This window comes from Anomalospiza imberbis, chromosome 4 (assembly GCF_031753505.1).
Source record: "Anomalospiza imberbis isolate Cuckoo-Finch-1a 21T00152 chromosome 4, ASM3175350v1, whole genome shotgun sequence".
In the NCBI taxonomy this organism is placed as follows: Eukaryota; Metazoa; Chordata; class Aves; order Passeriformes; family Viduidae; genus Anomalospiza; species Anomalospiza imberbis.
Window position 1 is genome coordinate 27,834,703 of NC_089684.1, and position 25,597 is coordinate 27,860,299.

The following is a 25,597-nucleotide window of genomic DNA, read 5'->3' on the forward strand; positions in this document are numbered from 1 at the left end:
AAAGAAGACATCTTTACAATGAGAATTCTGGAATAAGTAGAAAAGTCTCACAATAATACTTTTTATTAATATTAGAAAGTGGGTAATTATCACAATTATCAAGTTGGAGACAGCAGGATGGAAATGGGCAACTCAGCTTAACTCTATCTGTTACCACCCATATTCTGTGAGTTAAAAAGTCAACCTGATCTGCCAGGGTATTGCTGAACTAATGCACATCTGGCTCTTGAATATTTGAAAACAACCATTTCTCATATTATCAGCTATTGATTGCTCCTTTCCAGAAAGTAGTTTGGTACCTCAAGGCACACATCTGCTGAATTAATATTTTAACTTGCTTAAATGCAATCATAGTCTCTTTACACAGGGGAAAGACACTTTCCTAGCCCTGTATACCAAGATCATGAAAGCCATCTGTGCACAAGATTGCAGCAATGTCTTCACTCAGCCAGTGTCTCCCTCCTCCTCTTTAACTATTTGAACTGAAACCATACCCTGTAAGCCAAAAACTATTCACTTTCTTTGAAAGACTCAAAATATCTGTTCTATGAACCCTAATATTCATGATTAACGGATACCTTCAGTTATCTTTTTCAATTATTTTAGTAACTAATTCAGAGAGGTGCAATTGAAAACTGAAACACACAAAGCAAGCCACTGTTAAGGGATTAGAAGCTATCAAACATATGAAACCAAAGAAGAAACCTTAGGATTTAGGTCTCACTCCTGCTACTCAGGATAGTGTGTTTGGCAACAGAAAATGCCCTGTCCTTCAAGAAGAATTCTTGTTATTCTATCAGAAGCAGAAAGGAATAAAATATCATGACAGCCCCTCTAGATCTCCAGGAACATTAATTCGAGGTCTGGCCTTGGTTTAGGACTATCCTTGGTTGTATCCTTGCATCAAGTTTTTGTGTATCTGAATGTTCTTGAAACTCTTTCACTGACTTTTGTCTTTTCTTCCATGTGATGCAATATGACCATGAACAGAGTCCATTGATATTTAAAGATCGTTCTTCCTCCTCATCATTTATTACTTGTTCGGTGAAAAAAATATATTCTTTACTCTGTGAAGTAATGAATCCTTCACATCCCTGTAAAATAAAACAGGAGCTTCAGTAGTGCTTCTGGCTGCTCCCTAAATTTCACTCCAGAACCCATCTTTTATTCCTCTTCACATAAATCACCCAGCTGAACACACACTGAAGAGCAAACAGGAGATATGCACCACAAGCTTCCTTGCAAGCTGCCTGCAGCTTGGATCAGCCCTCAATGTTAGCTCACAAGTAACTTCTGATAAAAGAAAACTAAAACTTACTGCCACCTTTAGCCCTACAAGTGGTGCAAACACTCTCCATTAGCCTTAGTTTCACCACAGCAAACTTTGGACATTAAAGCAGTGTTAGGAGACCTTCCTTCAACACTCACTACCCCAAACTATTCAAATTGTCAGAAGATCCTCACAATCTATATAGATGTCTCTCTCAAAACCTGTCTCTCATCCAACAAGCCGTGTAAAGGGCACTCTGTGTCTCTTCTGTGCCTTGGGCTGGGCTCCGGTAGGATCAGCTCTGCGTGGGCACAGTAAGTCCCCTCCCAAAGCAGCCCTTGCTCGTGCTGTAGCATAAAGAGCCCAGTGGCTGCTAAACAAGGAAACACAAACATCTTAGCAGTGCTTTTATTTAATTGGCTTAGAATAGCATAAACAGTCTGTGGGAACATATTTCAGGGTAAAGTTAGCAAAGCCTTCAGGCAAACCACAGCCAACAAGGGAGGAACAGAGCCCAGCATCTCTGCACAGTGAGGGATAAACCACTAGGCTAGGACATCAAATGCCCATTTTGCATCTCAGCCCTATCCTCCACAAGAGAGGGTATGGAGAACAACCTTTGCCCACTGCTGACCCATGCTGCTTGGGGTTACCACAGCAACTGCTTTTGTGTGTCTCTGCTCTGTCCCCACATCAAATAGGGGTTGTTTGGGGACTGAGAGGAAGCAGGGGCAGATTGTTTCCTCAACACAGTTAAGGGCACTTTTCACACCCAAGGGAGTATAATGATACATAATCCATTTTTCTCCAACATTTGGGGGCAAAGGAATGAGGAACAATGAGATACCATCCCCATTAATGCACACCTCAATGTTATCTGTTAGATACACTTGCACCTACAGAGGATAAACTAGACTTGCAATCTCTTCTAAGAGAGCAAGTCCCTGGGGAGCTTTTTCTTTTGTACTCTAAGTAGATATCTATGAGGGGAATCACTCTTTCATGGCTAAATGTTTTTGTAGTATTATTTTGCAACAAGATTGCCAGAGTTACATTATTATTGTTCCTGAATTCTTCCTTTTCTCTCCTAGAATATTCCTCTGGGCAAGCTGTGGCTTACTTTGGACTTTTACAGAAGACATTCAGAGGCAGAGGAGATAAAAATCCAGTTAACTTAACAGGCAGTAAAGTGTAGCACTGAAAAACAAGCCTTAAGGAATGCAATAGTTAAGCCAGCAGAAAACAGCACTGTTTTCTGTAGCAATTTAGGACCTTCATAAAAGTCAAGGGAGTCTAATAATGTGCAGCAATGGAGAGGGATGTAAAAGCAAGACATCTCTAAGCCCTACAAAAAGCTTCATCCAGCTCTGTGTTCGTCGGCAGGGCCAGCCTGCAGGCAAGCCAATACCCAACTACCAACAGGCACACACCTGCTAGGCAAGCTCCTGGCACTGTTTGCCACAATGGGATGAGCAGTGCCACCACCTTCCTGGCCCCACTTCTGCTGCACGGATCCAAGCAGTGGAGGGGGAAACACATGGCTGCACAGCCAGCAGAGCAGCTGAGGAACAGAGACCAGGAGCTGGGACTTGCTGTCCATCAAGCAGTGAGCCCATGACATCTGCCATGTTGTGATTGTAATAGTGGGTGATTAGAGTTGCATCTAAATCTGGCTTCAGCTTATCCACTTGAGCTGAGAAAAGCAGGTTAGTTCATTGGTGAAAGCATTTTGTAAAGCCTTCATTTGTGCAAGACTTCATGGTGCAAACAGGGATGACGCGGACATGCTGAGATACTTTGAAAGGACAGTATGGGTAGGCACAGCAGTGACATGGGCTCCAACAAGCCCACCCAGACACCCTTTAACATAAATGAAGCTCAAAGTGCTAGGTAAAAGCTAACTTGGACATAGATATATATGATGTGCAATCCAATACCTGTACCTCAGTGTAAACCAATCAGCAGAAGATCCCAGTTTAGCTCCTGGTCTGTCACTGACAAGTTAAGTGTCCTTGAAAAAGTCACCTCATTTTCCTAGACCTGTTTAAACTGCAGAGCAGGGACAGAAAAGGCAGTCTGCTAAAATGGGACCTTGATCTTGACTGGGATTTCTGATGGCTCAATAATCCCAATAATAAGCATTTCAGAATTACCTGGAGTCATCCTCAGGCACTTTACACATTGCATATGTATTTATTCTAATTTAGGCACCTACATGTTAACTGTAGGTGAAGGCATCACCTTGTGCTTTTATTACCCAAAATCCAAAGAAACTGCACATCCTAAAAGCCACCTCATTGGATGAAAGAAGCTGAAACACTGAAGCTGGTAGAATGCCTTTAGCTATAAATCTGCATGGTAAAAACTGGTCTCTCTTTCCTCCAGTCTGTTCAAATTGGCTTTTATCTATATACTGAGAAACCCTGTTCCATACCCAGTTTGAGGTAAAACATCCATGGCAGGCACTTGGATGAGCCTCCAGGGGCACTGATAACTGAAATAATTGGCATACTACCACCAGAGACTCAGAAAAGTCACCTTCCAATTACAATGGGTTGCTTCTGACAAAAGTCAACCGAGGCACATAATATCGTTGTTGCTCATTAGCTTTCCATTAATGATAAAATTTCTGATTTCAATATTTAATACACCTCAGAGATCACAGTGCATAATTTAATGTGCAAGCAGATAATTTGCTGATCAAGGTACATGTTTCACATTAAGGAAAATTGTTGCACACTTTGGTTATTAACACACACACACACATATGAGGAAACTCTCTTCCACCAGCAAAGCATTGTCCCCTCTGGATTTTAGTTGACAGCTGAACCCTCTACATCTCATTCCTTTTACATGCAGTATAAAAGCTCTGTCACCTCTACTTGAGCTGTTTTCCATCCTCCTCCTTGCACATACATCATTTCAGGACACCCTTCATAATGGTAAAGCAGCCCATGTTGAGGTTGCTGTGTCACATGCCTCCCAGTATTATCTCTCTCTCAGCAGTTTATGGGTTTATATCAGAATCCACTCCTTACCTGGAATTTTAGGCATGGAGAGCAGTGATTTGGGCAGGAACTATGCTTTGGGGATTTCTATACTTTCATATTCAAGAATAAAGGCACCTGAATAAATGGTAGATACAAATTGCTTTTGAACTGGTATATTCAGGACTTAGTGGAAATGGACATTAACATCACTGTAGAGTTTGACTAGGGCAGAATTCCAGGTAAAAACCAGAGACAGCAATTCAAAACCCTCACTTCGCTCCAGGGAGCAGCAAAACCCAGTAGCAAACCTTGCAGTAATTCAAAAACTAGAAGGGTAATTTTTCACTTTCCTGCTCTATTAATTCACATGCTTTTTTTTTTTTTTAGGGTGAGCAAAGAGCTTAGTTAATGGACAAGTGCTCCTAACCACTCAACAAAATGCAGGCGAAGGAAGCAGGCTAGGGCAGCTAGTCCTGAGTTACAGCCCAGTAGCATTTCAATAGATCTCACTACTATTATCTGGGCTATATAACTTACAACTGCTGCTGATAGGGGTGATAAACATCCAAACAATTTTATTTACACTGTAAAAATTGGACAGAATATCAGCAAGCTCTGGAAGTCCAGATAAAAGGCTAGGTTATTCCTGGAGGTAACATCCCTCCCCTAAAAACAAGGATCAGACATCATAGGGTTTATGTTGAAACCATTCTGCAACACTTTGCCTGATCACTACCCACTAAGATTCAGGTAAGCCCCTGTGAACCACTTAGCAAATTTTCCCCCAAGTATGAATTTGTAAGATTTCTCAAAACCTCTGTATGCCTGAGATCCCAGAAGGTACCAGCAACTTGAAGAGGTTTTTATATTTCCTCTCTATCTTCAAGCTCAGTCAAATTAATAGGGCTACACTGGCTCAGCCAATCATTCTGGCAGAAACTGTGCTGGCTATTAATGATTTTAAACAGAAACAGCCCCTGGGCTAGAAGAGGTCCCAGTGGTGCACTGCTCCAAATTTTAGCAAAATACAAACTTTTTGTAAATGTTTCACAAACTTTTTTTTTTTTTTTTCCTACCCTTTCACTGTCAATTCCCCCAAAATGCTCTCTGTGGACAGCAGTATTCCTTTCCTTCTGTCTGTGTGCAAAGTGACTGATCACATAGAATCACAGACATATTGTCCCTTTTCCTTCTTTCTGTTAAGATATTTGGGAAACTTCTCTCCTGAGGATAGTTATAACGGAATGTTCTTCACACATGATTTCATGTGACAATTAATCATGACAGGCTTTGTCCTTTTATCATCACACCAGTTAAACTTACTCTCCTTTCAAAGCCAAGGAAAGGCAATTTGTGTTCAGGAAAAAAAGAGGAGACCCTGGCCACTTAGCAAGTACAAGAATAAACAAAGGAAGGGGAGTTCATTTCCAAAACCCACTGGCAGGTTTTCAACAGCTCACTAGTCTGGATATTTCCTTTGTTTGCCATCTAATTTTAGGTCAGACTAGAGGAACAGATCTATTGTTGTTTCATCTGCTGACTTGAAAATGCTGATGGTGCTGGGAAGCAGGGCCCAGGCTTCCCCACACCCTGCCAGCAGAGCATCCTACCCACCATATTACAAAGTCAGGTCCTTGTGTGTGGCCATCCCCTGCCCTCTCCTCCTAGTGACTCCTGAGGATTTTGCTGTGCCATGGCATTGCTGTGACACCAGAGTATATTCCTGCTCTGCCTGGTTCCTGGGAGGGGAGAATCTTCCCTGTCTTGGTCTGACTACTCAGGGTCAGGAGTTTCTCTCTCACCAGTAGTGTATTAACACAAAAGTTGATTTTTCTAAAGTAAGGCCACGGGCAATGGTCCCATACCAGGGGATCTTCCCATACACCTCGACACTCGTTTATTTGTGTGGGTATTGCACCCAGATTCAGCTGCCACGGAAGGAAATGTGCCTAGGATGGCATGTCTCCCACATAGAATGGAAAAGACAGGAAGGCACAAACCTACATGAAGACAAAGCTTGCTGGAGCACTCCAGGCACACACACATTTCTGTTCTGCAAAAACAGTGAAACTAGAAAGCCCAGAGATCCCAATTTTTATCTGAGTTTCCTGCACTCAACCATTATAACTGAGAGGCAACACTCCTTACCTACTTCAGGAGTGGCAAAGGGGATCTGATAAGCCCAGCTACACTTCAGAGCAATGCATCTCTTGCCAGTCCTTCCTGGTTATCTGTAATGTATCACAAGGATAATTTCCTTTAGCACACTTCGAGAATTGATGGAGGTACCTGCATTAAGAGCTTCAGCTCCCTCTACCCTCTGCAGATTGAGGGTTACTCCAGCCCACTAAATCCCATGGATAGATGTGTTACATTCTTCCCACACCTTGCACAGCTAGAAGAACCTCTCATTTATTACTAGTGACTCTATTTCCCTCCCACTAGGATGCTAGAATCAGAAAAGTAACCGTCCCACTACAGCTATCAAGTTCTCAAAGCCGAAATCCAGATCCATCCAAATATTCAGGCATCTCCTTTCCACTCAGCCAGCAATAGACTCATTCCTACAGGAGACAGAGAGCACTGAAGCACAACAGTGTAACCACCCATCATGGTGAGCCATCCCTCGCTCCAGCTGTGCCAGCTTAAGTTCAGTGTTTTGCAGGTGTCTGCACAGCAGCAGTCTTCCAACTAAACCACTCTCCAAACCTCTTAAAGTCAGAGATTTTAGGTTTTGAAACCTTAAACGCAAAAAGTGCACTTCACAACAGCTCCTGTGGGTATTATAAGGAGCAAAAAATGCTTTTAAGCACTCTTAAGAGAGAATAAAATGACAATGAAATTGAGAGGAAATGGAGAAAAGGATAATCGTGCCACAAGTTGCTGCTCTCATCTCCCAACTACTTCCAAGGCAGCAAGAACCCAGGCAGCCGGCAACAGCTGCCACCCTATTAAACTTAACAATTTACAGGTGCTCGGAGGGAGCACTTGCGAGCAATTAGCCGAGCAAATTCACTTACTTCAAGATGCAGGGCCTCCTTGGCTGCTGCAGTTTGGCTGTGCTCTGCTGCCTCTGCCAAGTGGAGGACTGCCAAGTTCCTCCCGACAAGGGGCTGGTGTGCGAATGCAAAGTGAGCTGGGAAAGCCTTGCTCCGCACCGGATCCTGCAAGGGATTTTACAGGTGGACTGGAAAGTATAATGGGCTTTTCTCACTCTGCAACTGGAGAGTTGCTCTCTGTGCATGGAGGGGGTGGGTGCAGTGCATTAGGCCTGTAGGAAAAACATCAGCCCTGCAGCTGGGCAAGCAACCTGTTCCCACTCTGGCCTTTGACCCCAAAGCCTTCTGTGTCACTGTCTTTTTCCATGCCTAATATGATGTTCTTTCCTTGCTTCTATTACTTGACAAAAATGTTAATCAATAGCAATAAGCATTATCTAGCCAAGACATGGCTACAGTGAGGCCACATATTATCAATTCTTTGCTTACTCAAGCTGGAAAGAAACATGGATAGTTTGCTGCACACTCTCCTCTATAACTCAATGGAACTACTTGCATTTATTTCTTCCTGATGAAACTCCATCCCAGTGATTTAGGAATCAGACAAAAGAAAACTGGGATGATTGTTTCCACTGTGGAATAAATAAATAAGAACACTTCATGATATGGTGTCTCTCTTTGTGCTACTCTTTCTCTTCCAGTTAATCTCATTATTACAAATTAGGGAGTTTCTCTTGCTGTTAAAAAGGTGTATTCTAACACATACAAAGGAAATAAACAAAGTGTTTTGCTTCAGATCTCAGCTGCAGTCAATTTATTCTTTGAGCCTTTTAACTTAAAAACTGTAAGACTTTGGTGTCTTTGCCTGTATCAAAGTCACACAACAATTGAAACAGCCCCTGCTCACATCCACTCATATTCAGTAACACCACTGCTCTCATTTTGCAATGACCTGAAAATACTTCTGTATTCTCTTTGTTTCTACCTGCTTCTTTAGTCACATCTGCCAATTAAACAGCAGAAAAATTCGAAGTACCTTCTAATTGAGGGTAATCCAAAATGAAAGCTGGCTTGAAGGCTGAGATCAAAGAGCTGAACAGGATATCTTTACTTACACCAAACAGTCCCATGATAGAATCTGTGAGAAATTATGCTTTCCTCCATAAAAGCCACTGTCACACTTGCTTTATAGGAATACAAAGCCACAGAGCACAGTGCAATAAAAAACGCTGGAGTATAATCCTCAGCTACTGCAAATTGGCATCCTACTCTTTGGTGTATGCTCAGTGACAAGATTCCCAGTGCTCAGAAATATCCTTTTCCTCTGAGATTTCCTCAAGTTGAGCAAGTGTGGCGCCTGAGAGTAAGATGAGAGGGACTAATGTTAGAAACTCCTTGCTAAATCAATGTTTTATTTAACAGGATAATTAGAGCAAATATCACAGAGACTTTGGATGATGTTGCACATTTAAACCAGCCTGGAAACACTTAAATTTCATGTTTAAAATTGTCAGCACTCAGGGAACTGCCTGTGATGCTGCTTTGAATGTCTTGTTAGCACTTTCAGAAGGAGCCTGGTTCTTGGTCTCTGTTCAGTGGTGATTTCCTCAAGGGACAGTATGCCCCAAAGGCAAATACCTCTCTGAAGCCAGCAGGGACATGGGCTGTTAACAACAGCAGAGCCCCCCACAAATCCATAAAGAGCCAAAATTAAGAATTTCATCTCCCTGAACTCCTACAAATGATGAAGAGGATGATGACCAACACCTATATAAGTATGTGCCTTCATTAGACACCTAAAGCTACTGGACGGATTCAGATGAGGTGCATGGGAACTGCTAAATTTAGCAGTAATGCTACCTGGCTGTGGAATAACAGGAGAGCAACAAGAAGTGAAGATTTCTGCCCTTTCTGCTGTGACTTACTCAAAGAATTTTGGACTGCTTTATCCATGGCAAGCAGTCAGTCACATACTGCAACAGCACTTTCATGTGCTCCAGCTCAATTTATGAGATCCAAAAATCAGATGATGGTTTCTCATATTGTAACTCTTTAACTGAGTGGTAACCCCAAAGCTTCACCTCCTATTTTTATTCTAGCTGCTGTTTATTGCCAGAATGCCAGCAAAAATCCCTTGCTTTATGACACACCAATTCATGCCTAGATTAAGCTTGAGGTATTACAGAAAGATAACATCCATTGAGAGATGTGTAGGCTTAGTCACCCAATAAACAACATTTTTACTAGCTGGGCATCATGCCCTTATCAGATTGTGCCTTATGCATTGTATTCTCTAGTCTGCAAGCGCTTTTCTGGGATCAATTAGAAGCAGCATTAGAGGCAAGAAAAAATCCTTACTGAGGAATTTCACCACTAGAAGGATTTCTTGGCTGCAAATCAGCTATGTTGTTAAAAAACAGGTATACTTTAAGGAGACCAGCAACTCATATTATTTGAGCAGACATCCTAAACTCAACTGGGCACTGCAGTTTGTTCCAGAGCACTCAATCCATAATATAACTCGTGTGCAAATAGCAGAGAGCCAGGAGAGGGTGCTCAACCATAAGCAGAAGATCCTGGACACTGATCAGGCCCTGCCAACAGGGACACTCGCACATAGCCGCTGACATTGTACCGACATGGAGAACAGAGGACTTCTTAATTCATATTTTAACATGTTCAAAGGGATTTTAATCTAGCTCTTTAAAAAACATTTTTGAATACTGACAAGTCCACTGGATAAGACTTTAAAAATGTGGGATTCTGCCTGCTGGACTTTAAGCATAAAGAATTAAGCTTTCACCCAAATCCTGTGTGTCCTGCCAGCAAAGGCTATGAAAGTCTCAAGTCAGTCCACAGAAAACATCAAGAATGGAGATCTTGAGGAATCTGAATTAGTGAAATTTGCACTTAACTTGCTTGGACAAAAATATTATGTCCTAATCCCCAAAAGTATGGAGATGCTCAAGGTTTTTGGTCAAGCAAAGTTTTCACTGCTTTTCTTTTTCCAATTTTGAACAAATCGATGCTAACTGGAACAAATCTATGGTTTTCAACATTTGATAAATAAGGTGGTACTTTTTCAGTATAGTGTGTATATATATATATATATATCCCCTTTATGCAGTGAGTTTTTAAAATAGAAGAAAAAAACCCCAATTATTGCTTTTGACATTTAAATATCTGATTAGGAATAATTACTACTATTAATGTCTTTAAAAATTATTCTTTAGCAAGAAAGGCAGAACCTTCAGTGTCCACACAGCTCCTGCAGGAGGCAGGCAGGAACCAGGACTCCAAGTAAAGGTTATATCTCTGTGATGTTGATCTGTGAGGCTGAGCAGGATGGGAATCTGGAGGTATAGGGTTACTAATGGCACACCCTTTATCTTGCTAACTGCAAAAATTATTTTGCAGTCTTTGTTGTTTCTAGCACAAAAGGCTATGTGGGACTACTTTTGCCATAGCAGAATAAGAGGGGAGGGAAAAAAAAAACAACAAAGGGCATGTGAATTTATCAATTAAATTGGAAGCATGACTTTTTCATGGAGTCTGCTGTCACAGCTGCTCAAAATGGAAAATTGTGAAAATTCAGGCACTCTGGACTGAATAAATAACTACAATTTAGATTTAAACAACATAGGAATCAAAAGCTGAGTCTATTTTCTGATTCTATAGCCCTGCTTTTCCTCATTGTTTCTTTTTGAGCCTCCTACTGTTTATAAAATTAAAAAATCAAGCTGAGTTGAACGCCCAATGTCTTCACTATGATTGAATCTCTCTTTCTGTGCATGCGATTGACAGCAACAGCAAAGAATGCTTTCCTTAGCTAACCAGAACTGACTTTGGCTTCATTTCATCTGCCTTTGTATGGGATCCTTCAGCCCTTGAAATGAACACCACTGAGAATGACCTCCTTCTTGGTAACCTCCTAGTAACTCAGACAGATATTCAAACCAGCTCTGCCAGATAAGTGATGGAAGAGTTTCATCCATGATGCTTGCAAGATAGCTCTGGAAAATGGCAATACACCTCTTGAGCCTATCTGACAAAGTCCATGTGCAAGGTTAAAGGTCCTTCTTCACTTTATTGTCGTTGCAGGGGACATAGACATTGTTTTCACCAGCAGTCTTGTCACTGTAACTTTCAAGACCTCTGTGGCATTATGACTCTTTTATTTGCATGTGTGGACAATAAGTGCACAGATAATATTGCTGCACTGTCTGAACAGCATCCACCTTCACAGAATCTCATCTAATGACTTCTGAAGCCATAGAGTGCAAAATCTGTACCAGCCTGTACCAGGCTGTTTTAAACAGCATTAGTAAGACCCAGAAGTGAGATAAGTTCCTATAACATATGCTAACCAACCAGTATCTCCCAATTAAACCACTTAAGGGTAAAAAAAAAAAAAAAAAAACAAAAAAAAACAAAACAACCAACTCCAAAATCCAGGAATACTGCATTCTCTTTAGTCTCTATAATTTTTACTTAAGGGATCTCAGCTCATATTACTGCTTAGTACTTTAGGAAATCTGGCTATTTAAACCTTTACATATGAACTTCCTCATATATGCTGAAATATATCCCTATAAAGACACTGGTGGTGGAGTGAAAGGCTAATTTCCACAGAGAAACATTATTATGACTTATTCAGAGATTGCAGAGCTGTCTCTGAGCTAACAGTACACACAAGGCAGCACAATTATACTGGAAACTAAGGGAGGCAGAGCTCCCTTTGCTTTGGCAGCCCAGCGCCCAGGCAGAGGACTTGCAAACTCTGAAGAAGAAGGAACTGAAGGCTGATCACCCTATCACCCTTTTTTTTTTTCTCTGAAGAGTATCCAGAAACAAGTTGATTCAAAGTGCAGTCAACACTTGAGGAAAGTTGGAAAAGATAAGGGAAATATTAGTGGCAAGACTATTTCAGCACCTGCTCTTGTTTTGCTTCAGGTGTGTTTTACTGGGCCAAATGCTGTGGTGTAAGAAAGTCCATGAGACTACAAGGCCACACAAGGTCAGAAAAGGGAATGCAGAGAGTGTAATTTTTGGTGTAATTTTTGAGTCAGGAGGAGTAAGCAATACAGAGTGTGGACATGAAAAATTCTGACAGGGTAAGATGGTGGTGACAAGACAAGACAAGACAAGACTCAGAGAATGGAAACTCTGCAACATCAAGAAACAACCCTGGTCCAAGGAGCAATGGAAGAAGATGTCCCCATCCTACAGCTTGGCCAGTAAAGACTTTGGATGTTTAATTGGGGTAGTAAATGGGTTAATGCTCAGACTGAATAGTTCTATTAGGTGCATTAACCTATAAGGGATGCTTTATATTTTTCACTTCTGCATATCCTGTTTGTACACAGGGTAACCCATAGAACGACAATTATGACATGTGCAAGAGAACTACATACAAGTTTAGTGGAAAAGATAAAAATATGCCAGACTCATAAATAGCACATTCTAGATTTCTTGATAATCTTCAGATTTAATCAGATACCAAGTAGTTAGCTCTGTATTTATATCTTCCTGGCAGAAGGATGGATCAGTAGTAGATGGATATTTGCTTTCTGTTTTCAAAAATCTCTGAAGATCATCTTAAATACTCAGATCAACAGAATCCTTACCTGGTTGCTAATGTTGACAACCACAATTCTTTGCTGCAGAGCTTTAATTGAATTAGATGCTTCAGCAGTCACTGATTCATCACTCTGATACTCAGTGCAACTCAGATGAAAAATCTGCACATTTCCAGTCCTTCAGCGGGGGCCTTACTAGGAAAAGGATTCTGTCCATCCCAGAAGCTATTAAAGATACAAACATCGTGGCACTGAATCATTTTTATGTGACTGCTGGAACACCAGCCTGAATTAGGGCTGTATTTACATAAATCGGTGTGGTAATAGTCTTCTCTGCCTTCTTTTTTTTTTTTTTTAGTTAAAAAGAGAGCGAGAAAGTGAATGAAAGAAGAGAGATGTTGAAAAAGAATAGGAGCTGCAGTGACATTCAATGGAATAACTTTATGCTGCTACAAATCAGTGTCTAACCACTAATGACAAGCTATAGATATATACACAAACAGCCCTAATAAAAAAACAAACAAACAAACAAACAAAAAAAATACTCTGTTCCAATCACAGTAAAACATTTAATATCCAATGCTGCCATTTCAATCATAAAAGCCTAAAGCCTTTCAGCCTTAATTTGTAATGCTGTACTCATTACTCATAAGTGCTCTGCTCTTCCTATTGTCTTATGGTTGTGTTTCTGGGGTAGCTTTGCTCACATCATGGCCAGGTCCTTCAAAGATGACTCAAAGATCAAGCTGAGGGTGAAAATTTCCCTCCTGTTCTTTTTACATAAGATTAAAAAAATCCAAAATTGGGCTTGCTCTTGCTTCTTTTTCAAGGCAGGATAGTCTCCAGCAGTTCCACCTGGGAACAAGCAAATCCCAGCCACCAAAACTCCCCACTTAGGTATCTGAAAGCAGATGCGCTGGGCACTGAGCCATTTCCAAGTCTGGCCCACCACCAGCTGCGGGGCTATTCATGGCAATATGATTCATAACAATAAACGTTTTTGAAGTGCTTCTCATTAAATTATCCGCACAAGCTGATGGTAATTCCTCCCTGATGTGGAACAAGACTTTGCAATGCTGGGAGCCTGCTACGTGCAGTGTAGAAGAACATGCAGGCTTCACACAGATTTTTATGGCAAACTGCATGCCTTGTTTCCTGCAGCAAGACCCTGAGAATCATGAGTCTGGGGGCTGAGGTGCAGGATCATTTCTCTGAACTTGTACCTAAAATTCTGCCCCTTCTATGCATGCTTTTCTGTGAAAATAAAAAAAGCTCCAGCGAACATTAGCCCCCTAAATACCTCTGGTTTTGGCATTTTCAATAAGAATAAACAAGGAAGACACTATTTGCCACAGGCTCATGGAAATGAAGTGTGGAATTCCTGTCCTCTTCATCACGCCTTAGTCCTCTGCACTCAATAAAGCCCTATTTCAAGATCTTGCTATAGACATAAATGCTCAGTCTCCTAGCATCTTTAGAGGGCTGTGTAATGATATATGCTCACATGAAAACTTCTAAATTCCTTGACTGCAAGGAGTTTTATAGCTTGCAAGTATGGTACTATTATTATATACTGCATGTCATACCAGGATACCCAAGTTTGAAGTGTTGCTACCAGCCTTGTCTAGCATAACATATTGGCCCTTAATCTGGTTCCCCCACGAGGAGCCCTACTATCATGTCCACATGTAATCAGACCTGTGCAGCTGCCTACATGTTCTTTTTAATTGGATTGAAGTTAATCACAGTAGGATTAATTTGAAGAGATCAAGGAAACAGAGTGATATTTTGTGGAAAGCAGATGGTTTCTTCTGGATGGAATAAAGCTCTGAAAGCCATAGGAGGTGTTTAACTTCTCAGGTTTACCAAGATTAAAAGCTCAGGGATTCTGTAACTTAAATATAATATATTTAATCACATTTATGCCATGTCAGTGAAAGAAACCTTTGGAAGTGAACTGTGTGGTTTTCAAAAGGAAGGGGTCTTACTGACAGATACTGGCATCTGACGATCGTCCAGCATGCCTCTGAAGGGAGAAATGAAAACATGCATCCAACACTGGCATAATTATTCCCAAGCAAAGTAAAGCACTACTGTTTGCATGAGAATCTAGGGAATCCTGCCTCTCCAAATGGCATAACATGTGTCATGGTAAAAAAATAAGCATAATAAATGGACTGGTAGTTCAGCACTGAATTGTGATTTTGGCTGTTTCCTTTTTGCCCTCCAAACATAGTTTTTTAAAGGAATCCCATATAAAAGCACAGAGTAAATATATATAAAGTAACTAGAACTTAACCAACCGCCTAACACCCTGGGCACTTTTAAAAATCTGGACTTAAAAAAGTTTAAATATACTTGAAGAAGTATTTCATTAACAAGCTGCAATTCTTTTTCCATCTCTTACACATGCATATAAAATACATTGGCACATTCCCATGCTCACACACAGACATCCTGATTTCTCTACAAACTCCGACCTTGCTGAAGCACCATAGTTTGCATAATTTGTTTGTGACATACATGTTAAGTAGGAAAGAAGCATCCTCACTACAATGAGGATGTAAACTAGATGAAACTGAGCCAGGAATAGCCAAAGTAGGTCTGCAGAGCAATGGAAATGGGAGTCTTGGGAAAACACATGCAGGTGTGTCCCTCAAACTTCAGAAAGGAGAGTTTACCAAATTTTCATTTCTAAGAGCACTGAACAGCAATGATTACTCAGCTAGATTTGCCCTTCGGAAACAGAATCTTGACTTATTTGAGAAGTCTGCACACTTTAATTACATCCAATTATCTTGTGTAGGGCTGTTAAATAACATACATCACTAGTATTAGCAGGGTCAGAATACCATTAGGGTGAAATGCATTCCTTCATTCAAAACTTCTAATCAGAGCTTCCATATGATACAAGAAACTTTCCTACAGATGTGTCCCCTCATCTTTCACTTACATTAAGTACTACAGCCTCTATTACCATAGTAGATAAAAGCCTCACAAATGGCCACAATTTTGCTTTCACAAAAAGGCATTACGTCAGTAGTCAGTATTCCCTATTTAGAGCCAAAAAATAAGAGAGTTGAAATGCCAGTGCCAGAGCAGATTCTCACCTCTTTCTGTGCCTGCAAAAATAGAAGAAGGTGGAAGAACATCAGACACTGGAAAAGGGAAAATGGAAAGTCACCTGCAGAGAAGGTGGCACAGCATCAAGACCACCAGTGCACACCCTACTTACAGCTACAGACAACTTTACACAGAGAAGGCTACAAGAAGAATGAAATCATTAAGATGTATTTTAATCTGCTTTAAACATAACATAACTATTCCTTTGCTATAAGCCTGTCTCATTTAAACCCCGGGGTCTAGTTCTTCTTCCATTATATGCATTTATTAAACATTTCATAATCTGCTAGTGCTGAGAGGCAATTTAGGGCAGGACCTCATAGTGATTATCACTTAGTGCAAAGGAGCTTATTACTTTACACCCACACTACGGAACAGTCACTAGAGATATGGCAGAATTTATATCTGCCGAAAGTAAAGCTTAGTTATGGATATTAATAGATACACCATCATATTTTCCAGTTAGACTTACCTAACTACAAACTTGTTCTATTTTAAAGTTTTGCTTTTCATCATGTAATTAAAAGTGATATATATGATCCTAAAGGTAGTAACAACATTGTATATATTACCTTTTTGACATACTAAGAGATATGCTGCTAAAAGCTAACTATATTTACCCTGCAATTTTTGTTATAAGTCCTGCAGGAAAACCTTTGGTTGTATTACAATTTAATTACATATATGAAAAAGAATAATTAGGTGGTTAGTCTGTAACTGAAACACAATTACACCGAGTATACAGGTTACTTTGGGTTTATCCCACAAACCATGGCCCATCTACTCACAGTACACAGAGCAATTAATTTGGAGGGTACTAGGATCAGCAGCTAAAAAACATGGTAATTCTACTTGGCCCTGGATACAAACAGCTACTTCAGCAGTGAGCAAAAATCCTGTCCCTGCCACCTCCTCTATTCACTGGACTGAAGCTCTTTGGGACAGAGTGTAGTGTAGTATAAACCTCTATGTTGCACAGCCCAAAAGCTGAGGACTCTGTAAACTGGCAGTTAAAATTTCCTTCAATGGTACCTTTCCATATTTATGATTTCTTCTAAAATTATGGCCCACAAAGTGTATCATTCCTTGTAAATTGAAACAAACTGGAGCAGTTCCTAATGACAGTAGAGAGGCTTTCTCAGCAGATCTGCCTGTAGTCAGGCTGCAAAAGCTCTCAGAGGAGGATGAAAGAGTTAATTAGAAAAGAAGGATCGGAGTGAAAAAAAAGCAGAGTATAAATGAGTGATTAGGGGAAAAAACGAGAGATCAATTTTATAAAGGGAATTGTATTTAAATGCCAACTTCTTCCAGCTGCCTGCATAATTCATGTAATACCTCTAGCCCATACATGTCAGTTGATATCTGTACCCGTTTTTAAGGACATTAATCACACTCCAGAAAAGTCAGTTATTGTATTAAAGAAAAGATTGGATAGAAAATGAAAATAACAGATACTGAGCAGGAAGAACATTGACTTTGATGCCAAGATTCCACAGACATAGGTGGATGGAGAATCTGACCTTCATTCTGTACCAGAAACAAGTGGTGTTATTTTAGAGGATGTTATTTTATATATAGCCTCTGGGCAATTTTTTTTGTCTAATTTCAGTTTAAAAAAATTAAAAATTAAACTAATTTGAAATTGATAACTTTTGAAAGTTGATTTTCCTGAGGAAAAAAATCAAAGTGCTTTTAAAAAGGAAGTTTCATAGCACGAAAATTAGGCATCCAGTGCTATTACAAGAAAAAAAAATGAAAATGTCCTTTTGATTTCTCAAAAGCTGTGAGAAAACCTTTATGTTGAAACAAAAAAAAAAAAATCCCATTGAATTCATTGAGCCTGAAGTCACACCTTTTGGGACAGTCCATATGTCCCAAGTCCTGCAACACCCACAAATGAGAAAAGTAAAGATAAAAATTATCTCTGTCATATTGCCAGCTTCTTACTATCCACAACGTTCCCATTTCATTTGTCAAATACATAAGTTAGTATGGTTGGTAGTGCCAGACCCTGAGTTGCCTGTACTGTCTGCAGCTTGAGAGTGGACACATGGCATGGATATCCTGGGATGCTCCAGCCAGGGCTTGTACCCACTGCTCTCAGAGGATACAGCTTGTCCTGCAGCACCTCAATCTTCTCATTAGTGCTCCTCACTTGAACACACAAGAGAAAAAACAGCTCAGCTATGTCTTAGAAGCAGGTGTGTTTCACAGAGCTCTCTAGATCCTTGCTCAGCTGCTTGTACAATTTGCCATCTCCTGTCCCCTGTATGGTGAGCACCGGGATCTCTCCACATGAGCAAATACAATAGGACAGAGAAGGAACATTTAGTAGTCAGTGCAACAAGTTGCTTCCCCTTGATTGCTCCTTTTGTGTTAAGAGCTTGTCCTTCACACATCTCCGACAGCTGAGAAATTCGTAGCTAATCAGTGTGCTAATGAAACAGTTGTTCTGTTAATAAAAATTTTTAGAAACTGGCAAAGAAGAGGCAGCTTCACAAATGAGCCTTCCTCTTCAGCTAGGGCTGCCATTCAACTTAAGAGCCACAAAACAACACTTAAGCAGTGCTTAAACTTTACTACTTCAACAGTTCACTTCTTTCTCCGCGGGATCATAAACCAATTAAAAACGTTACAGGAATTTACCAAGAACAACCAAGTCAATCCTATGGTTATTATTGTAATAAAGTCACACCTGAGGAGTCCAAGCCCCAGCTGGGAACAGAGCCTGCTGTGCCACGGACTGCCCAGCACACAACAAGGGTCCCCACTTCTGCCAGCGACAGTCCACACCTGCTGGGGACTCACCTGCGCATGGTGGTGCTGAGCACGGAGCCCCCACGCTGGGATGCAGAGCAGCCACATCACACGGGCTCTCTGCAAGCCCATCCAAAGCAGGGTTGGAGGTGCAGTACCCCTGCTTGGGGTGCTGGTATTTTCAGCCTGCCAAGCAGGAGCTGGGTCCTTCAAGCAATTTCAGTCGGTGTTGACACCAAACTTATCACAGCCACAGGTATGAGGCAGCAAAAACAACAGGGGAGAAATGAAATTGAAGAATATGCATTTGCACCGTGACTGCAAAGTCCTTGGTGATTCCCTGAAGACATGAGATGCCAGACATGGGAATTGCTCCCTTGACTACAGATGGGAAAATTATTTTGGTGAATATCACAGCTGCACAGAGCCCAGCATCTTAATATTTAAAAACATGGGGGAGTAAGGGAGAAGCAAAATGAAGGATGGAAAATGAGGAAATGAAAAGGCTGCATAACCACAGAGAAAACAAAGAGCAGGTGAGGGCAGCAGAAAATCAGTTTATGCCAAAATGATTATCATTGACTCTACCTTTATTTTTAGGGGATTGGGGATTGTTTAAAATGTATTGCTTGGTTTTGCTAATACACCAGAAATTTCCTCTGTCTTACTGCCCTTGATGCCAGAGAGCCCCTGGGCAATGACAGAAAAACCCATCTTTGTCCCACAAAGCAAAGCTCTCTCCTTTCCAACATGGTTCCAGTGAAATCTCTCTCTGCTAGAGGACTTGGCCAAGACACTCAGGCCACCTGGACAGCAAGATTTGCTGAGACTTTGACACATGTGGTATGTCAACCTCAGACAGCAGGCATGTAGGACCAGGGAAATCCTATTCCCAGCCTGACTCCTTTGACAACTACTTATGAAGCATTTAGTAATCAAGGGACTACATGTCCTACCAAAGTCCTTTGGCAAAGAAAAACAGAATTTGTACTTGGTATTATTTCAGATGTGAAGTTATAAGCTGCTTTTGTGCAGTATTAAGTAAATAGTTAAGGACAAAGCAGTTTTTAACAAAAAGAGGCAGTGAGATACTCACGGATTAGTTTTGCACTTCAGCAAGCCTCAAAGAATTGTCTATAATATCTCCCCATTCTCAGGATGTAGCTTTTTCTTTTCAATGAGCCTGTCACCTCCTGTCAGCATCCCCTCTGCCTTCCTTCATCCTCTTAATTAAGGACTGTGAGCTCTGCCTTTGTTCTCTCCATTCGGCTTTAAGCTAGAGGAATTAAATCGAAGGAATCCTCCAGAAGGCTTTGTACCTGCACATGAAGGTGTCATAAATAGCTTGTTAATGATTTGAGGAGTGACTAATAAGTAGCTACATTGGGTAACCTTTCAGCATGCTGAATATTTTGCTAAAAATGTAATCATTTTAATAGGAGATAGTTTAGTACCAGTATGGAACCAGGCAAATCGAAACTCATACCAGCAGTGTTGTTCCCCGGGCCTCTGCGACCGAGAGCCTTCCCCCCAGTACAATACACTGGGGCACAGCCAAGGATGAGGTGCAGTATAACTCAAGGGCCAAAGCCTAAGGCAGATGTCAGGCCTAAACTCATTAAGTTTCCTCAGCAGAAAACCTTGTGAACAAACCAATCCAGTCCAAATACTTCAGCTAAAAATAATTGTCATCCTCAAGGAATAACCCCTGTAGGGGTTTTAAGCCCAGCTGGAGATGAAACCACACAGCCACTGGCTCAGTCCTCCTGTCCTTCACCCCCACTCTGATGGAATGGGAAGGAGGATCAAAACTTGTAAAACTCGTAGGTCAATGTAAGAAGCGTTTAATGGCTGAAAATAAAGTAAAATGCAATAATAAGAGTAAATAATGATAATACAAAGGGGGAAAAACCTAAGTGATGAACAACACAATTTCTCACCATCTCTGATGACAGATCCCCCTTCCCAAACCCAGATCAGCCACACTTCCAGGTAACTGCCCCAGTTTACGTACTGGGCATGACATTCTATGGTGTGGAATATCCTTGTGGTCATTTTGAGTCACCTGTCCTGGATATGTTCCCTCCCGATTTGTTCTGCAAACCCCTTCACTGGCAGAGCACGAGACAAGGAAAAAAATTTCCTTAAGATAAACACTACTTAGCAAAAACCCATAGCATCAATACCATTCTCATTCTGAATCCAAAACACAGCACTGCAACAGCTCCTGAGAAGTTAACTCTATCCCAGCTGAAACCAGGACACCTCCATAACTAATAAGTACAATAAAAATTAATTCCTCAATTTTGTGCACCTATGCTGCCATTAAAACCACTTTTCTTATCTTTGTTTGCTTGTTGCAGGTGCAACATCATAGTGCACTGGAAAGTTATCAAATACTTTATGTTCTAGCTGTTTCTGCCAAAAGACTTTACATTGAGCAATGACAAGACCTTGATGTACTTACTGTTCACATTCACAGCTGATTTTCAGAACTGAAGATTAAGGCAAAAATGTAATTAAGCAAATAATAAAAAATTAACAAAATTACTTGTTTGCGGAAGATATATCCCTACACCCACGCTCCTCAAACACATTCATATCTCATGCCTGAGGGGAATACATGCATTAACAGAAGCTTCATTTTTTCTAGATTTTGTGCATTAATTGGGACTGAAAAACGTGCTACTAAGACTGGCCACATACCAATTTGGGACATAGCAAGACTACAGTTGCACCAGCATATGGTTCCTATCACTTCTGGCTGGAAAGTGCCCAGCATTAATTGTTACCTAATAAAATATTACATACAAATTTGGTAAAATTTTAGGATGCTCATATCTAAATCTAACTCTGTGTAGAAGTAACAGAAATATTCTGGGAAGAATGAGCCCACTGAGAGCTCTATGTCTATATCATTAAGAGACATGACACTGTGCACAAAATAAAATGTTCCTATGTCTAGTGACAAGAAATCATAGTGCTTCTCTTTCCAGACAGGCCAAGAAAAGGGTTTTTTTCAACCACAACTGCAGATTTCACAGTATCAGCAAGCATGTCACAAATCCTTACCCTTAACCAGACTGCTTGCTCTGAATCTGTCTAACAATCTGTGACAAAACATCTAAATTTTTCCTTTTGAAATGCTTACACATTTGAAAATATCCTTGAAATTTTATTCTTTTCAAATATTTCAAAAGTCTTATTCAAAACAACATAGTTCAACACAGGCTTTGGCAAAGCATATATGTCAGGGAGAATTGATGTAGAAAACATCTGAATATTTATTTCTTTGAGTATTTCCCACCCCCAATTTTTCTAGATCATGCAGGTCCCCTGCCAAATCTCCAATTCCCTTTCTTTTATCAGACAGAGACCTCAGCTGTCTAAATTATCCCCACAACTGTGCAGCCATAGATCAGGGTTCCCAGTCTCACAGCTAATAGCTCAGTGGTGTTTCTGAATGTGTAATGGTCAAATTCCAGCAGTGAAAAGAATATGAAATTCTTCATCTGGGAGCCTGATCCAAAACTATCAAAAAGAATGGCACGACATTTCTCTGTTAAAATCCAGGGCACAGAAACTGGTCCAATCTAAACAGTGGCCTCAAGAGAAAAAAAAGTGAAATACTTTTTTGGGTAGACATAGTGATTTTTTGGGGGGGCTTTTGGAGATTTTTTTATTTAGGTTGTTTATTTTGTTGTGGGTTTTTTTTTTTTTAATTTTCCTTGCAGAAGGGTGTTAGAAATCAGATTATAATTTCATGCTTCAAATAAAAATATAAAACAGCGAGGAGGAAAATATTTGAGTTACAGCAAGAAAATATCATAAAGGATAGCTTTTCTTCTTTTTTTTTTTTTTTTAATTATATGAGCCTGGAATCCCATTTAATAGTCTCTAAGACTCACATACTCACAGGCCACTGGCAATCTGTTTACAAGGCATGATGCTGGGGTTCTTTTTCTGGTTGGGAATGTTCCTTGGTCCTTTGTTCCCACCCAAATCATGTCTTACTAGCCTTGAACTAACCTTCAACTCTGTAAGTCTGATACATCACAGTTACTCTCTGGTGTGCTTTGTAAACCTTGATGCCCAACTATAAATGGGAAAACATGACTCCACTGTAATTTCTTCCATTTGTAGGAAGATGAATGTGCATGGCATCAATGTTTCTGGACTCTCTGACAGCAGAGCTGTCACCTCCTGATCCAAGGCAAGTTTTAATGGCAAAAATCAGTAGTGCTTTCTGACTTGGTACTCAGAGAGAGGCATTAGTGAGACAGAGCTCCAAGTACTTTTTGATTAGTGCATTTCTCCGGGCAAGAGTCTGATTGAGTAGTAATTTCCAGGCTGAAGCCCTTTGGACCACAGGGGCATCCTCTACCATCAAAATAAAGTCAGTGGCAACTAATTCCTTGAATTCACTGGGCTGAGACCTTTCAAAACTCTGTTTCATAGAACAGATACCTACAATTAAGTCAAATACAACAAACCAAAAGTGAGAGCCTAATTTTGACAAGATTTCTTATTAGACCAAAACTTTTGTACCTCTACATTTGGTGATACTTTGTGGAAAAACAGCATTAGAGAGCCTATTTTTAGATTAATGTTTAAAAATACAAATGTTGTACACAGTTGAGGTAAAGAAGTTCCACTTTTCAGAACACGCAATACAGTGACAAATCTGCCACTTGAGGTCAATCTTACCAATTTTAAGAGATAGACGGTGCAGTTCACTTCAGCCTACATTTCTCTCATTTCAGCAGTCATGATACACAGCTTATGCAGACACGAATATAGGTAATTACTGCTTTACAATGTAAAGGTAAAATGTCTTGCAAAGGTAAAATCCCTATGGACTTCACTGGGAAAATAACAAGTCATTTAAAGAATAGTATACTGGTCCTTTTTTTCCAAGGATGGCATTGGAAATTGTAATCTCTGATAAACATATGAGTTTTTCTGATAAAGGACCACGGTAACAGAGCAGACAAGATGAAAATGCTTTATTCTTCCTAGGTTTTTTTATTGCATGTTTATTTATGCTTTTTCTAATGTTAGATATATACTGTGCAAAATCCTTTACAAGCCTATTTAGCATCTGTTCCATACAGTCTGTAAGAACCTGTATAATTTTTTTGCTTTGATGTATCAATGCTTCATAGTGTTTACTGGACATTTCCGAAAACAAAAATCTATTATTCTACTACAAGCATTTATTTCACTTTTCTGTAAATAACAGCAGCTTTATACTTTCCTGTAACTGAATAAATCACTGTTGAAACCTAGAAAAAATCAAACAGGAACAAACCACAAAACTAGATCAAAATACTTACTGCTTTCTGTAGAAAATAGAAACCAAGGCCAGGTTTGTTAGTGGGTGGGGTTTTTTTTTTTACATTAAAATAGATAACTTAGAAATAAATGCTTTTTGGCTTTGTATTTTTAAAATTCTGACATGAAAATATAGCAACAAAACCTTCTCTCACAAAGCAATTTGATTTCACTTAAAATTTCATCATTGAGAGCAGTTGTCAGTATATTGTGAGAGACTGTGTAAGTTAAAACCTGCTGAAAAAAATATTAGGGGAATAAAGCAAAATTTCTTGCTTTTGTGTCCTCCCAGCTTGACTGTATTACAGCCTGGAGGTGCAGGAGCTGTCACATGAGCCTGTGTATGCTGTGATGTGCTGCACAGATTCCTCCACTAATGAGAAGCCATGAGCACACTCCCATGTCCTGCTGCATTTTACTCAGCCTCATCTCTTTGCAAGCATCTCTTCTCATCATTTCTCAGTAGCAATTTCTTTCTTTCACAGAGGAGGATGGAGACAGCTTGGTGGGTGTTTGTGGGCGTAGGGCTTCTGAAAGCTGTATATCGTAGAGAATAATATTCAGCTGCTTATCTTCCCTGTCTCAGTCACTTTTTAAACAATATGAACTATAACTTAGGGAGGTACAAAGATAATGGCATAGAAAAAAATAAGAAAGCTGCAGCACTGGAAAAAGAAGATAAATATCACAGACACTGAACATACAATACTTGAAGAAATAACATGCATGCCTGACAACATGGACAAGTCGTGTAAGCCTTCTCTTAGGTCTGAACAGTAACTGGATCCCAGGAACTTAAGGAAAACATCTGGAACCTCAATTCCAATCTTCTGCTCTCATCACTAAACTTCAGCTTTTCTTTAACATCTGATTGCAGTAGATGACTTCAAATGACACAGTAATCTCTGCATGTTTGAGTTTTCTAGAGTGAGAAAATACTGAGAGAAGCTACAGAAGGGATCCCTTCTGCGTTTAATGGACCTTTAGCTCTAACATGGGCTACAGGCACAAAATGAGTCAGCTCTCCTCAAACAATTATACAAGACAGGGCTTTAAGCTCTTGCAGAGAAAAATGCCCATTATAGATCAGTCCTGCTATCACCCCTCTTCTAGGGAGCAGCAAAATCCAGTTTTGCTTCTACGGCCAAGAAGCTACCTGCTAGCACTGCCTTTCCTGTCACCCTCTGCTGCTCCCTGAAATTTGCAGTTTTGAATGAGAGATGAACAGACCCAAGAAGTTCAGCCTTTCCCACTGCTCTGACCTGAAGAAGGGAGTACCATCCTGGACCAAGCTCTATGCTGCTTTGCTGCTAGCTCTCCAGGCAAAAACCTTTCAAGACAGCTCTGGCACCTCATGGCTGGACCACAACCCCAACACTCTCACTTTGAAAGAACTCAGCTCTGCATTTCCATGGCTTTTGGGATGCATTTAGAATCATTAACCAATTTCAGGTTTGTGGTTTGTCAGCTCCCCTTCTTTGAGCTACTACACAGGATGGCATTTCTCAAAGCTTGCCACACTGCTAGGCAGCTCTGACTGTTTCT

The 25,597-nt window shown here is 40.4% G+C and overlaps 2 long non-coding RNA genes across 4 annotated transcripts in view; both read right to left on the reverse strand.

Moving 5' to 3' along the window:
• Positions 1–249: 249 nt before the first annotated feature.
• Positions 250–7,369, reverse strand: LOC137473378 (uncharacterized). Its single transcript, XR_010998740.1, has 3 exons — positions 7,281–7,369; positions 6,409–6,491; positions 250–1,094 (listed from the first exon to the last, which is right to left on the reverse strand). It is a non-coding gene; the product is annotated as an uncharacterized lncRNA (long non-coding RNA).
• Positions 7,370–7,765: 396 nt separating this feature from the next.
• Positions 7,766–25,597, reverse strand: part of LOC137473379 (uncharacterized) — a 65,615-nt gene continuing 47,783 nt past the window's right edge. Inside the window, exons 4-7 of one of the 3 annotated variants that reach the window (XR_010998742.1) lie at positions 19,815–20,037; positions 12,887–13,063; positions 8,529–8,616; positions 7,766–7,891 (exon numbers count right to left, since the gene is read on the reverse strand). This is a non-coding gene — a long non-coding RNA (uncharacterized lncRNA). Of the gene's footprint in view, positions 7,892–8,304; positions 8,617–12,886; positions 13,064–15,567; positions 15,854–15,948; positions 15,997–19,814; positions 20,038–25,597 lie in introns of those variants that run through there. The other 2 variants (XR_010998741.1, XR_010998743.1) reach the window with 2 other exon arrangements.